Source organism: Xenia sp. Carnegie-2017, unplaced genomic scaffold (genome assembly GCF_021976095.1).
Source record: "Xenia sp. Carnegie-2017 unplaced genomic scaffold, XeniaSp_v1 HiC_scaffold_20, whole genome shotgun sequence".
In the NCBI taxonomy this organism is placed as follows: domain Eukaryota; kingdom Metazoa; phylum Cnidaria; class Anthozoa; order Malacalcyonacea; family Xeniidae; genus Xenia; species Xenia sp. Carnegie-2017.
The window spans coordinates 8508080-8519007 of record NW_025813483.1 but is presented as its reverse complement, the minus strand read 5'-3'; the positions used below and the strand labels follow the sequence as shown (position 1 = coordinate 8519007).

At 31.6% G+C, this 10928-nt stretch overlaps 1 long non-coding RNA gene across 4 annotated transcripts; it reads left to right on the top strand.

Moving 5' to 3' along the window:
* Nucleotides 1-611: 611 nt before the first annotated feature.
* LOC124443281 lies at nt 612-2022 on the top strand. 4 transcript variants are annotated; one of them, XR_006947583.1, is made up of 5 exons: nt 612-885; nt 1276-1383; nt 1551-1649; nt 1827-1896; nt 1968-2022. It is a non-coding gene; the product is annotated as an uncharacterized LOC124443281 (long non-coding RNA). The 4 variants fall into 4 exon arrangements; XR_006947580.1 differs by having other exon boundaries at nt 1827-2022; XR_006947582.1 differs by having other exon boundaries at nt 1720-2022.
* Nucleotides 2023-10928: the final 8906 nt, after the last annotated feature.

Here is a 10928-nt window from a genome sequence, read left to right as displayed (position 1 = left end):
ATGATTGATTTAATGTAAATTAGATTTTGTTTTAATTTTACACAAGATATGAGCGCAAAAGCACTCTTTTATTACTGCACGAGAAGGTGCTTTGGTGCTGTCTTTGGTCATACTAGTCTTACAGCACAAGCAAAAGTGATTATTAATTGTGAAACAAGACAGAATAAATGAAGGATTAGAATCAACATGAGCATAAACAAAACAATATTCAAAAGAATTTCCGTTTTCCTGGTCTTTTAGGTCTCTTGAGAAAACAAAATTGAATGCATGGTTTGAATAGAATAAGCATAAACGATAAAACTTTATTTCTTTTTCTCTTCAGAGTTTACACAGAAAGACATGGAAATCTTCTTTCGTTTTCTCTTGTTCTTTTGTGTTCTTCTTTCAGCTAATGCCTAACACATTTCCTTAAGCCTGTGTAATGGTGTAACTTCGCTCTTTTGAGTGGGTGGGAGGAGCTTTAGGAATAAATTTGCCCATAAAAAGCGTGGTGTTATTTTTTATGTTGTTTCCTAAGCTGAAAGAAGTATAAAATATTGAAAAGAAGAATATGATTTTTGATGTTTTTTTCTGTAAACCCTCGAGAGAGTCATAAGCACGCTAGCTGCTTATGCTTGTGATTACGTAGATGTTAATGTTCCAACTTTTGCTTATTGTTTTTCTTTAACACTTTATTGACACTTGACACAACATTCAAAAATAGATATATTCTATTCAAACAGTTCATGAAAAAAATTATTGCTTTGTTCAGACAGTTGGATTGGCTGGATTTGAACAGGACGTTCTATACGAGAAGGGATTACGTTGGTTTTATTCAGTTATTTTGGGGATGATTGACGTATTATCAGTGTACCGTATGTCAAGAAGCATCCTATGGTGATACAGGTGAGCCATCACCCCTCAGATTAAGCTCTAGGATATGTTTGCTACAATGACGGAATCGTTGTAACAAAGTCTTCTGTTCTTACTTCATATGCTTCATCTTGTTTTATACAGTTTTCCAAAATGACTCAACTGTAAATATTGTAAAACAAGCACGATTAAAAGCGTGTATATAAATTTGTAAAATTTAAGAATTGCCCAAGAATTTGTCCAAACAATTAATTTTTGAGAAATTTCCAGAAATTTCCTTCAAATAGGCCATTCTTTTCTGAGAAATTTCCTTAGAAATAAGACCACATTTGACCATCGTTATCATGTTAACTGCTTCATGTAAAGTTATATATCGTCTTCCAAGAAAACAACATAACAATTTTTAATTTTAAACCTCACAAGCATTCGTTCTCCGCAAGAATATTTCTCTCCACATATCTGTTGTAAAAGAGTGAAAGACAAATAATATTTTAAAGAACATATAAAGTTTTTTTTGAAAGCTGAAACAAGGTAATAGATATATATGTTATTGTTATGCCTGAGTCTGACTTTGAGTTTCATAGCGGGAAATTGAAACGATATTTATTTTTTATTTCTATATAGCAAAGATATTTAAGTTTTTTTTCCTACACAGCCAATATTGTGAATAATCTTTTGTATAACATCTCTAACTAAAGCAATATCGTTAAAATGGATAAAGTTCAAGAACTTTCTGAAGCACTGCCTTTACCAAGTCAGCCATTCTTAAACGTCGAAGTAAATGAATGCAAAGAAAGGTTAGTTCATAATATGAACAAAGGACTGTATGCAGAAGGATATTGAATTGCATTTCATGTAATAATCTAGTTGAGTGAGTCTGTGTTAGTGAAACCATGCTACAGGTGAAACTAGGTAATGAACAAATCATGTTTTTGTTTTGTAAAGAAACTTGAATAATTTTAATATGTTACTAGATTGACGTCACTGGTCATATGTTGTGCTTCAACAGACTCACTTCTTCAAATACCACTGTGCTGTCAAAACGTGAACAAAACCATTTATTCAATTTAATAATAAGCATTAACATCTTAATAGTATTTACCACTTTATTTTAGCACTATCCCAGAGTATAGAATTATAAAGCTTGTCAAAGACTTTCTTATCAACATGTGTGTACTGCAACTAATGTGTGTACTGCAACTAATATTGCCACGTAATTTTATTGTTATGTCGTGAATTATAAATACAAAGTATAATCCGAAAAAGGACATGTTGTAAACTCAACATCAAATTTAGAAAACAAGACATCTTAATAGTATTTACCACTTTATTTTAGCACTATCCCAGAGTATAGAATTATAAAGCTTGTCAAAGACTTTCTTATCAACATGTGTGTACTGCAACTAATGTGTGTACTGCAACTAATATTGCCACGTAATTTTATTGTTATGTCGTGAATTATAAATACAAAGTATAATCCGAAAAAGGACATGTTGTAAACTCAACATCAAATTTAGAAAACAAGACGATTAAAAATGTAAATATTACACTTTCAATTGTTTTGCTTTGTAACTTTTATTAAAGCATGAATGTCAAGCATCATTTCCGTATCTTGCTGCATCATCACTTGTTTCATTAGCATCAGCACATTTTCCTTTATCGCAAATTGCTTATTCTGCTAAACCATCACCATATTTTCTAATTACTTGTCCTGAGGTAAGATGCCTTACATTGTAGTTAGCAATTTTTTGGTTTTTTGAAAATGGACTTTTATATGAAAATAATCCTTTTCCAGCGTTAGGAATATTTAAAGTTTTAATTCTTAAATTAAATTTTTTTCCCAAGTGAATCCAACATAAATTGGTCATTGAAATTTTTTTCAACATTTTACATTTTTCAAGATAATTCCATCACATTGTTGTACTTTCCTTATACTTTGTTTCATTTTTAGTAAATTAATCTTATTCCAGCATAAAGTTCAATATTTTGTTCAATATATTCAATTAATTTCTCAATTTGTTTTATAATATACTTCTTTAAATTGTCGACTGGTCATGGTTTTTGGTCCCAACTAAATATAATTTACGAAAACTATTTAAAAAAAGATAATTTTTTTTGGTAATTTTTTCTAAAGATAATTTAGATACAATAATTTATGATTCAAGAGTGAATAATCACAAATCCTTTCACATAGTGATAAAGTAATTATTTTTATATGGTTAAATGATTCCCACTATGACTTAATCTTAAATCCTAAACTTTTTTCAAACTTTAAGCTAGATTTATTTTGCTTCAAATGCATGCATTATCTAAATTTTGATGAGTATGTGAACTCTCATATATGTAAAAATGAAGATACATGCTTAAAATGTTATTCGAATGTAATATAATTTTTTAATCTGCAGATTGTTTTAAAACGTTTGTTTAATGAATTGTTTAATTATAAGAACAATATTAAAGTCACTCCTTGTCAAAATTTTTTTATAATACATGTAATAAAATTGTTCCAAGATTTTTTCTTCAATAAGAAAAATAAGGTTGTTTTTCATGATTGTCAAAAATATATTGTGCTCATTTAGAAAATATTTGGACAAACAACATAAATGCACACCAATATTACTTTTCTTTGATTTTGAAACAAAAACTCATGTAAATAATTTAATGATAAAGATGGATTTCAAAAAAGCAAATACCATGGTGAATGGTGATAATAACAATATAATAGTTCTTAAAAGAACTGTTTTGCAGAACACTAACCTAACAATTCAAAGGAACCGTTATTTACAGCTAGAAAGAGACACTATGCATTTCGGCAGACTACTCGTCAGGTGTCAACGTCTGCTAAATGAGAAACTCAAATCATGCTATATTTATAATGTTACAAAGGTCAATGTCATCCCTATTTAATCTGTCTTTGTTTTAAATGTCACCACGACAAAGTCTCTATTTCAAAGCGATCATGAGAATACATATAATATGTTAATCATAACACGGTTTTATACATTAACATGTGACTTGGACGAGATATGAACTCACACTTTCGAGATACTAGTCCGTCGCTACCTGTTGAGCTGCCAAGCCCAGGGATTGGAACGATTCAAATCTCTTAAACTGCGCATGGAGAGAGATTCTCGCCACTATAGTAGTTTACTGGATGGCACCGTGTTTCGACTTTATTCCAAAGCCATCATCAGAGTGACATATAATATATTAATCCTAACACGGTTTAATATGCACATGAAAAATGTGACTTGACGTGATTTGAACTCGCACCTTTGGATACTAGTCAGCCATCCAGTAAACTATAGCTCAACAGGTAGAGCAGCGACTAGTATCCCGAACGTGCGAGTTCAAATCGAAATACTTTTATTGCATATTAAAACTTGTTAATATGCACATGAAAACTGGATTATTATATTATATGTATTTTCTGATGATGGCTTTGAATAAAGTCGAAACATGTGCCATCCAGTAAACTACTATAGATGGCGAATCTCTCATCGATATGCAGTTTTGAGATTTGTCAATCGGCATTAGCTCAACAGGAGAGCGGCGGACTAGTATCCCAATGCGAGTTCAAACTTCTCCAAGTCACATGTTTTCATGTGCATATTAAAACTGTGTTAACACAATATCTTATATATTTTCTGATGATGGCTTTGGAATAAGTCATAAACACGGTGCCATCCAGTAAACTACTATAGTGGCGAGAATTTCTCGTCCATACGCAGGAGCGGATCTAGAGTATGTCAAATATGTCGCGCGACTAATGTTTGAAATTAAAATTACCTAGCATATTAATTAAAATCATTAATTATTCTTACTTTATTATCGCATTTACTTCGTGATTAAAATCCAGCTTTATTTATTAAAACTAAATAATCCAATGAAATCTCGTTGGTAACCAGATCAGTTGAATTTTAATTGACCTGGAATAACCGACTGATAAGCGGGTGGCTTGACTGGTTCGACGGATAAAAGTCTATGAACGCAAAACCGCTTATTTTATTGGTCCAATGGCCAGATCAGTGGACAGTCTAGAATGGTCTCGACTGATAAGAGGGTGTCTTGGACGTATAAGGAGTCCTTAATTTCTGTTGCCAGTCTCCTTAAATTTGCGCGGTTTTGCAATGCATTCTGGGATCGCCAGAGGCAAACATTTGTTTAGAAATATATCTGTCATAGTGATATTTTCGAGAATTCTCAATTTAAAGCACCATTTCCATTGTAATGGGTATCAGTTACCAGTTAAAGAAAAAGTAAAGTATGTGGATGACGAAATTACTTCAACTGCATCGAGCAGTTGCGTTAACTTATAAACGGTGGAAAACTTAGCTCATAAGAAATGTGTAACGTGTTTTGATACAAAATCCGGCTACTTTTTGACCGTATTTATTTCGATACGAATCGATGGAAAGGCATCTGGAGTGAAGCATTATGTCCGCTTCGTGGTGAGAAACAGTGGATTTGTACGTTTGAGCCACGGCCTTGCAGCATGAAATTTGTGTTTATGCTATCTTGAGCAGAAATAGTTTTATTAACTCCTCGCCTAGCATTATTTTTTCCATCTGTTAAAATGTGACTTCAATACGATCGGAAATATACGTACTCGACTTAATGGTCATTGTTTGCACTCCATTTCTCTTCCATTTGACTTGGTGCAAGCAAAATGGTAGTTCAGTATAATGAGCAAATTTGCGCAAATTTAAGGAGACTGGCAACCGGCAAATACTTCATTGCTATCTTACAATTGGTTCATTTGAATTTTTGTTTTATTGTGATTGGTTTGACGGATTTCGACTAATAGCCAACTGAACTAACATAGTCAAGCTCACTGTCTGAATTGAATGTTTGATCGTTTCATAGCAATTTTATAAGCATGATAGAAACTAAACTACAATCAGATGGATTTTATGGAAATCTTTACAAATTCATATATTGACATGAATGAAGCTGTCCAAACTGTGAACTTTCAAGAGGGTGAAAAATTTATGTATAAATTGTAAATGCTTGGCGAAGACGATCTCGCGAGCGACATTTCAGTCATTGATGTTCGAAAGCCAACATTGTTTTGAGTTTTATCAAAGAAATTTACATCCAAAATCGTAAGTAAAGGACAAGTGAAGTGTATGCATGAATGTAATATATCAAAGTCAATTTATGCGAGTATGTGATGCGATTTATGTCAATATGCCATATGGTAAGCAGATTGATGCTTCTAAAATTGTTGTTGCCGAAGGAGTTTTAGCTATAATTTCTTTAGTGCTTGGGGAATCGTGGCCGTTATATGGCAGCAAAATCCTACATTCCTGCAAATATATTTCAATGGACAAAAAATCTGTAGCCATAAGGCGCCATACTATTATTTACTTTATCATAAGCAAATGTTTGGGGCTTTTCAGTTTATGATCATTGATCATTCAATCATTGGACAGTTATACTACATATTGTTTAAGATTTGAGAAAACTAACATTGATTACATGAGAAGCTGTTTACTATAACCTGTGATTTTGAGTCTTCTGATCCATGAAGCTTTTTATTTTGACAATTTGACTGGAATGGTATTAAACCTGAGTATTTCACATACATGAAATGTTGTCCCATGTCACATATTGTCCCCTTTTCAAACTGAACACCTCATGTAGAGATGTAAAGGTGTGTTAATCTATGGCTCATACCATAAAATCCAAAGGGCTATTGATGTATGAAAAGCATTTTTTATAGAGTAAAAATGTCTTCCTATGTATGCAGATAAACCTTGAAATTTGGCAAAACAGCAAAGTATTTTCATGATCACTATGTAATTTTTCTGATGATCATTATAATTTCTAAACTAAATTATTTCAGATCAAAGCGAGCTTTGATCATATCAAAGATATTTATCATAACCAGTAAGCATGACACATGAACCAAATATAACATTCATGTAATTATATAATTAAAGACATGTTGGTTACATTCTGTTTGTATTTGCAAATACAATGCTACTAGTGATTGCTATATAGCACACCTTGCATATACTTACAGAAGATAATAGTCTAGTGAAATGCCTAATAAACATTTATGACATTAAGCTGTCCTTAACTGCAAATTTTTACTCTGATAATTTTTGCTTAATCTTTGGCAGAAAAATTTTGAGTTTTTCTCAAAAGTGAATTTGCTGACACTGATGTGGAGATGGGTAAAGGGTTACAATAAACTTGCATGGTTTGAAGTCTGAGCTTTTCTATATCTATGAACTGTCACTTGTAGTACCAAATTTCTAACAACTCGTTACATAGAGGTTTGAATTGGGGTCTCTAGGGGTCTATGCCTGACAACTTGGTAGAAATTTTAAAGACTGTATCTGTTTTGAATAGCATTATTGTAAAATAAATTTTACGTTCCTAGACATGCTAATGAGCCATATATTTGGCATGATAATGAGCCTAAATATTTGGCAAAACATTCAAGTATTGTTCACTTCATTTTCTTTGAAAAACGTAAGCAAAATGTGTTGTACTTACGCAAAACCGATGCCCACAAAATACATTTTGTATTGCTCTAAAACGCTGAAAATGGCATTTTCAAGGTTCTGAAATTCAAAATTTCTCAGGGAGAATGCCTCAGACCACCCCAGGTGCGGATCGCCCCGTCGTTTTATGACTGATGTTTGAAAAATCCTAGATCCGCCACTGTCCAAACGCAGTTTAAAAGAGATTTGACTGGTCTCCAATCCATGTGGGCTTGGTAGCTGAACAGGTTGAGCGGCAGACTAGTATCCTGAAGGTGCGAGTTCAAAGTTCGTCCAAGTCACATGTTTTTCATGTGCATATTAAAACCGTGTTAGGATTAATATATTATATGTATTCTCTGATGATGGCTTTGGAATAAAGGCGAAACACGGTGCCATCCAGTAAACTACTTTTGTGGCGAGAATCTCTCGTCCATACGCAGTTTTAAGAGATTTGAGTCATCTCCAATCCCTGTGGGCTTGGTAGCTCAACAGGTAGAGCGGCAGACTAGTATCCTGAAGGTGCGAGTTCAAATCTCGTCCAAGTCACATGTTTTTCATGTGCATATTAAAACTGTGTTAGGATTAATATATTATATGTATTCTCTGATGATGGCTTTGGAATAAAGTCGAAACACGGTGCCATCCAGTAAACTACTTTTGTGGCGAGAATCTCTCGTCCATACGCAGTTTTAAGAGATTTGAGTCATCTCCAATCCCTGTGGGCTTGGTAGCTTAACAGGTAGAGCGGCAGACTAGTATCCTGAAGGTGCGAGTTCAAATCTCGTCCAAGTCACATGTTTTTCATGTGCATATTAAAACTGTGTTAGGATTAATATATTATATGTATTCTCTGATGATGGCTTTGGAATAAAGTCGAAACACGGTGCCATCCAGTAAACTACTATAGTGGCGAGAATCTCTCGTCCATACGCAGTTTTAAGAGATTTGACTCGTCTCCAATCCCTGTGGGCTTGGTAGCTCAACAGGTAGAGCGGCAGACCAGTATCCGAAGGTGCGAGTTCAAATCTCGTCCAAGTCACATGTTTTTCATGTGCATATTAAAACTGTGTTAGGATTAATATAGACAAAGTCTCTGTTTCATAATTTAATGATACCATTCTATTGTGTTGTTCAAAAAATATGTCGGAAATGCGAGAAAATTCCTTTCCACAAAATTTTGAGTATTTTCTACTGGATATGGATTATTACATGTTTGTAAATGTAGATTATTACATGTTTGTAAATGTGGATATGGATTATATTACTAATTATCAATTGATCCGTTGATTGCTGTAGTTATTGTCAATTTCTATTTCATTGTAATAATGATGATGTAACATCACGATTTGTTCAGTTTATGTTAGAACAAAGAAATTCTGTTTGGATTGCACATAATGGTGCTACAATTGACACAATATTTTTAATAAAATACTTATTGAAAGGAAAAAATCTAATTCCCAAAACTTTCATCAATGGAAATAAAATTTATTTTCAAAATAAAAGAAATTAATCAACAAATTATTGATAGCTATTCGTTTTTGCCAATGAAATTAGCAAACTTTCCAAAATCACTCGAAATTGACAATATTGTAAAAGGATATCATTCATATATAATTTTTTTGAATTAACATATAAAGGAAATATGATTGATAAAAAGTACTTTGATATTTTAGAAAGTTAAACAAATAATTTTGACACATGGCATAACAAACAATGTGTAAAAGAATACATATTTCGAGATGCAATTTAATATTATTGTAGTAAATGATGTTAATATATTAAGACTTGGATGTATAAAATTTTCCAATTTAATCTACAACATCACAAACATTTCACCTTTTTACGATACATCATGCATAACAATTGCTGGTTTAACATCAAAAATATTCAGAAGTAATTATATTTACAAGATGATAAAATTACACAAATGCCATCATTTGGGTACAGGGGTAACACCATGCAAAGTTAAATAGCATTATGTTGGTTTAGCAAAGTTAAATCAGAATTGAATGAAATGGATTACACTTTAGAATACAAATTATCCATTAATGGAGAAAGAAAAATTTTAGGTAGATTTGTTGATGGATATTATGAAGAAAACAATAATGTATATTAATTTCACAGATGTTTTTTTCATGGTTGTAATAAATGTTTTAATAATGATGATTATAATACACTGAAAAAAGTAAAAATGTATTTTTTTAGAATGCAAACAAAACAATTTTCAAAACAATTAATTGATAAAAATTATAACGTAGTCGTAATGTGGGAATGTGAATATTCAAAGACAAAATATAACTGAAAAAATAGGAAAAGGAATTTTTAATGTGCTACCGTTACATCCACATGACGCATTATTTGGTGATAGCTCATCACCTTTATGTTTATATTATGAAGTGAAAGAAAATGAAAAGATTAAATATATTGACTTTACATCATTATACCCAAATATTAAAAAAAAATATGAATATCCTCTTAATCATCCTGAAATACATTTAGGGGAAGAATGGCTAAATATTGATGTTGCTAGTATGTTTGAATTATTTAAATGCTGAATATTACCACCTAGTACACTTCTGTTTCCAGTTTACTCTTACGCATTGATAATAAATTGATATTTACATTGTGTTACACTTGTGCTATGGAAAAAAAATCAAAAATTTAATCATAATGATGACAAGAGAGCACTAAGGGGTACATGGACTAGTGTTGAGATAAATAAAGGTATTGAATGTGGTTATAGAATAATTAAAATATATGAAATTTATCGCTATAAAAATGAGGGTAAAATTTTTGGTCAATTTGTAAATAATTTTATAAAAATGAAACAAGAAAATAGTGGTATTCCTTCAGAATGTTATAATGAGGATGAAACTGTTAATGAAGATAAACTAAATGATTTTATAATAGATTATTACAAACACGAAGGAGTTCAATTAGATAGAAATAATATTAGAAAAAATATATGTATTTGTACAATTGTTAAAATGATTTTAAATTCATAATGGGGAAAGTTTCCACAAAGTGATAATACAGTTACAGTATCATTTATTAATAACTTATATGATTTACTGTATTTAGCAAACAATCATACTAATGAACTAATTTCTTTAAATATAATGTCTTCGGATATTTTAAGAACAACAAATGAATTTCTGTCACATGCCTATTGACGGGGATGATGTTTTTGCATTGATCCAATATTTCTTAAATAAACATTATGAAGCGTTTTCCTTATACTTCACCTTACGGCTGAACTATGTGTTACGTTTTATTAGGCAACTCAATCTTAGGCGAATACGCAATTCAAAAACAAAATCTAATTATATCACAAAATAAGAAATCTGGGATCAAGCCAAAAACATCATCCTCGTCAAAAGGCATCCGACAGAATTTCAGGAAGTTCGCACGTGATCTACTTGTTATTTTTTGAGCTGTTTTTTTTAATTAAGATCCTAAATGTGTTATGGAAGATTTTCCCTTACGGACTAAGCTAATGTTATCATTTTCGATTAATACTAAAATACAATGTGTTTCGTTACGATACTGCAATCAAGATACTTATGAAGTTTATGAAGC